Genomic DNA, 5,207 nt, shown 5'->3' with positions numbered 1-5,207 from the left:
AGTCTCCCCAGATAGACCAGAGAAAATAGGGCAGACATACGCCTCTCCCAGTTCACTTGCAATCTAAAGCTTACACTGCCTACAAAATCTATTCGTATGTACACATATAAAGAAAATTCTGAAACAGGCAGAAAGAATAGGTCACAAGTCTGACACTTCAAAGAAACAGAGTAAATAACTATTCTTAAGAGTTTGCACCAAGGTGAATCCTATCATAGGGGACTATAAGCAGTATCTGCCTCCACGAGGAAAAAAGGCGGGGTGGTTGTGGTGTGTGCACTTCCATTTAACCATCAAACAGCAACAGATTCATTGCTCTCTCAAATTTGGCATCAAATCAACTGCCATGTTACATGCTTAATCTTTAACAAAGGAGGCTGCTCTTTACCACTGAGAAATAAGCAGGGTTTTAAACCACAAATATGATGCATACGAGGGGCTGACGAGCATTTCTTGATGTTCTGACCGAGCAGCTCTGGAGCCTGAGAGTGACAGGCAGAGAGGTGCACTGCAACACACACCAAAATTTTCCAGGATGGGAAACCTTGACAACTTGATGCATCTGACACAGTCACAAAGCCAAAACACAGCCTGACTAGTGCAGCCCTACAGAAACGGGCAAAGCTTCTGGGACCTACAAGATACACAGCTTCTTTTTCTCCCGTGCAGTTCTACCTAAACTGTCATTCTTGTAGCTGGGATGGAAGACAACAGGAAAAGGAAAAGGGAATCCTATTCTTACTTACAGAAAGGCACACAATAAGCATGAAGGCAGTCAATTCTCTCCACTGAAGTTACAGCCATGGAAAAAGTTACCCTGACGATAAAGCTGGGATAACAAGGATTCTGAGAGCATTCTCAAGGCACCTCTGTGAGTTCAAGGAGGACACCATTTGTGCCATTTGACAGTCTACAACCCACCTGGAAGCCTGTAGGGAGTTTTGAAAAGACCAGCTGTGAGCATACTCCAGAGCAGCACACCTCAGAACAGTGAGCCCAAGACAGTAAACACTAACCTTTTATGCATGTAATGAACATTATATTTTAAAATACTTAGTAAAGGCCCACTAGATTTCCCAGTATTTCATTTTCCTATACTATAAGTTTCAGTGGATGGGTCAGTTTTTCTAGACAAACTGTCCTCATAAACTGACAGGAAATAGCATCCCTCTTCCTCAACCAACAAGCAGGTTCAACAACCATCATTTGTACCATGCTAAGCTCAAATCTTCAGAAGGTACCATGCTGCTGATTACAACCTCTCCTTTTTTCTCCCCCTACCTTCTGTGTTTTACACAGCTCCTTCTGACTGCACAAAGCTGCTGTCACTAGCTTAGCCCAGTGACCGGACTGCCACTGCAGCAGCAAGAGTTGCAAGCCCCTTTATCCAACACCCCTCAATATCCAATTTCAGATGTCCTCTTTCTGCTCAGCAGAATACTGGGAGGTACCAGCTTGCCCACAAGGATTCCAGTGCCATTTTCCCTGGATTCCTTACCAGGACTTTAAGGATCTTTGTAAAGGAAAAAGAGTCGCAGTCACACATCCACACATTCTAGGTGAATAAGCATACACAGCATCTCCTTAAAACACCCAACTGTAACACAAAGACTCTCTTGCTTTAGCAGTTTTTTAAGGTGATTAGTTCATAAATAGACAAAACATGAAGCACACAAAGCTTCTGTTCATGCAATAAATACTACACACGCATGAATATTAAAATATTATTCTAATGCAGCAGTTCCAGATATCTAAATGTAAAGGTTATTAACATAAATGTTTACTCATTACTTTGAAAAAGCATTTTTAAGTATCTTTTCTAAACCAACACTCAGATCAGAAATACACCATGCCTTTGATGTCTTACACTTCAACAAAACACAACCAATTACACTCCCCGCCCTTAAAGGAAGTTTTCAACTCAGCTGCATTTATTGAATGAAAGGAGGAGCCCAAATGACTCAGCTCCAAGCAAATATAAAGGAAAAGATTAATTCCTAATCTCAGTGAAAAAATAAAAAATAGAGGAAGCAACTGTTTAAGATGGAGGTGTGTCCTTATCAATTCAAACGTTTTAATATTCAAAGACATGTCAAGTAGAACATTAGCATATAAAGACTTAATTAGCTTTCTGAAGTCTTAAACACATTTATTACAAATATAGCCAATTTAAAAATAAAAATTTACACAAGTAACTGAAGTTAAAGAGTTAGCCCTGTAACTTCATACTTGTTCACTGGTGAGAAGCAGCATCAAGATCAATAAAAACATCTAAATACCGGGATTTTCAATCTACTCAGTCACCAGCAAGATGTACGTGTGGAAGGGAAAAGATCTATCCTGCACAAATGCAGGTTTCAGAGGAAAAAAAAAAACAAAACAAAACAAAAAAACCTGATAGTAAACACGATAGCCTCATAAAGAGGGTTTGGGGTTTTTCCCCCCCTCCCTTGGACTGAGGAATCAAACATTGCTTACCAAAATCTAGCAAAATAAGTTACAAGTTAGACTATTTCACAAGGGGGCAAGGGACTCCAAACGACTGCTGTACATCTTCGATGTATATTTGCAAGTGACTGCTTGCCCCTCATCTCAGCCGTGCCACAACAGCATTTCAGTGCAGAACACATCTCCAGCTTTTGGGGGAGGAATATTTAATTTCAGACTAGCAGGGGTGCTTCTTTACATACAGTTCAAACTCTAAGCACAGATGTCACCAGAGGGCACTCTTTCAATTCAAGTGACCCAGCTTTACCAAACTTCCGAGCAAGACTGCAGACAGCCCACATGCAGGGATGCGCAGAAGCTGTACAAAGCAGTAATAGTTTTGCTTCTGCAAGAGATTTCTCTTTAAAAAAAAAAAATAAACACAAATAACAAAACCAACAAAAATAAGTGACATTTCATTATTTATCCCAGAAACGTGAAATATTTTTCAGAGTAACCAAAGGCACTGCTAGTAAAGATCACAGGCAATTACCAACTTCTATACTATGGTGCTTGATGGTACCAAATCACTGAAGCAGTTTTAGCATCTGTGTGGATCATATCAATTTACAGAAGCAGGGCTGAAAGCAGAACAGCTCATGTAGATGTGCCTATGGGAAGTCCTCTGGCTACATTACCACACATACTAAATCTTACAATAATACATGAAAAAATACGTCTATGTTGTCAAAAGAAAGCTCTGGGAAATAATATATTTTTCTACTTCTCACTGTTCTGTATTTGATGCTGGTTTAAGAGGGCCAAAAATTAAACCATTTGATGAAAGTAATACAAAAACAACAATAGTGTCAGTAGTTTTCAACCTTTGGTCCATGTATTATTTCTAATAGCCTGCTGAGACCTAATAAATATTAAAAATAACGACTGGCGAGTCAAAGTTCATTGAACAAAAATGCGCACAACCACTAAAAACCACAATACGTCCACATATCAAAAAAGGCTGCAAACCACTGGGATGTAAATGGAAAGTTAAGCCCATTTTGCTTTGAAACAAAATACCACCACGATACTACTAAAAATCAAGTGACCTACAGAGGCAGACAGTGACAAGGAAAAAAAAAAAAAAGAAAATAATCATTAGGCATCCTATGACACTTCCCAGCCTTGAGATAAACTCAAAAACCGTAAGTCTACAGAACATTTGATCTCCTGCTTATCCATTTGAAAAGAAATTGCCCCTGTCTCTTCGAGCTACCTGTGACAGCAAAGCCCCTTAGTTTAGCATAGGCACAGAAGGGTGGCAGGGAATAAGACCTTTGCAAAGGCACCTTTTGTCAGCACAAAGGTGCCTCAAACAGATAAACACATCCACGGAATTTCAACAGGCCGGTAACTACTATTAAACACACAGGGACAAGTTACTCCAAACTACTACCTATCATCACCGCTCATCTTGGTTTAAAATACGGCCGCATAATTGCTTCTCCAGAATCTGCTGCCAGAAAAGAAACGTGCCAAACACGCCTCACGTCACATAAACAACATCTATTTGTCCACCCTCTAAACCCTGTCTACCGCAAGGAAACACAGGGCTGGTGCTCTGGACTTACCCCGGTTTATATAAAAGAAACGCTATACCGAGCTGATGCCCTGGATACCCCTCCCAGCCCCACCCGGGGTCGCGCTGCCCTACCCCTCCTGTCGCCGTTACTCAACGGGGAAGGTGCCCCCCGCCCCGGTGAAGGGCTGACCGGATAGCGGTATCTCCCGGCGACAGCCACCGCGCCGCCTCCCTCCACCCCGGCCTCCCTCAGGCCCCGCCGCGGCGCAGAGCCCGCTGACCCACGCGGGAACGCGGCTCTCTCCATCGATCCCCGCACACGCAAACAACCCCCTCGGCCCGGCCTGCGGATACTCCCCCCAAACCCCCCCCGAGCTTAGACAGGGGGCAACTTCCCCGCGTCCCTCCACCATCCAGGCCGCAACCTGCTCTCCGGCACCTCAAGCAGGTAGCGGAGGTGGGGAGGGGTGGTGTTAAACGACTGGAGGCCTCGCTCCACAGCCACGCATCCCTCCATCTTGCGGCAAGACCCCGGGGGAGAGAGAGGGAAGGGGGGGGAACCCGGGCAGCGCCGTCGCCCTACACACACACAATTCCACACACACACACGCACCCCGCGGACGCTGACGGGGGAGAGGGCGCTGCCGAGCCAGCCCGGTCCGCGGGGAGGAAGGAGGCGGGGGGAGACACGGCACCCCGTTGCCCGCCGCCCCCCGCGGCGGCCGTGTGAGGAGGCGGGCGACAGGTGGGCGGCGGAGCGCGCGGCCCCGTGAAGCGCCGGCCGGCGGTGGGGTGGGTGACGGCTGGGGGCCGGGACCCTCCCCGGATCTGGGAGGGGACGGAGCGCCTCCAATCCCCGGCCGGCAGCCCTTCAGGGCCCGGCGTGCGAGCCCGGGTTAAGCCTCCTTTCTCTCCTCCTCCTCCCCCGAGGAGCCGGACAATAAGCCCCGCCGCAGCTACCCCACCGGCCGCCTCCTCCCTCCTCCCGGCGATAGCCCAGCTCACCTGCGAGAGGGATGGATGGATGAGTGGGGGGGGGCGACGACGGGGAAGCCGCTCCGGCTGCTGGGTTCCCTTCCACCGGCGGTGGCTCAGCGCCGCTCGCCGCCTCCGGGCTGCGCTCCTGCGGGGGAGCCGGCAGCAGCGACACACACACACACTCTCTCACACACACTCACACATACACGCCGGGAAGGGG

The 5,207-nt window shown here is 47.1% G+C and overlaps 1 protein-coding gene across 7 annotated transcripts in view; it reads right to left on the bottom strand.

Moving 5' to 3' along the window:
- The window catches only part of RALGPS2 (Ral GEF with PH domain and SH3 binding motif 2), a 164,375-nt gene that overhangs the window by 147,255 nt on the left and 11,913 nt on the right, over nt 1-5,207 (bottom strand). For 3 of the 7 annotated variants that reach the window (XM_014943461.1, XM_014943460.1, XM_014943462.1), the window contains exon 1: nt 4,623-4,757. The exons of 1 other annotated variant lie outside the window; for it this stretch is intronic. The gene's annotated coding sequence lies outside the window, so the exon portion shown is untranslated. Of the gene's footprint in view, nt 1-4,622; nt 4,768-5,014; nt 5,194-5,207 lie in introns of those variants that run through there. 3 more of the 7 variants (XM_014943457.1, XM_014943458.1, XM_014943455.1) reach the window with 3 other exon arrangements.

This window comes from Calidris pugnax, unplaced genomic scaffold (genome assembly GCF_001431845.1).
Source record: "Calidris pugnax isolate Ruff unplaced genomic scaffold, ASM143184v1 scaffold63, whole genome shotgun sequence".
Classification (NCBI taxonomy): Eukaryota; Metazoa; Chordata; class Aves; order Charadriiformes; family Scolopacidae; genus Calidris; species Calidris pugnax.
Note: the sequence above shows the minus strand (reverse complement) of the source record. Positions and strands in the feature narration are given on the sequence as shown.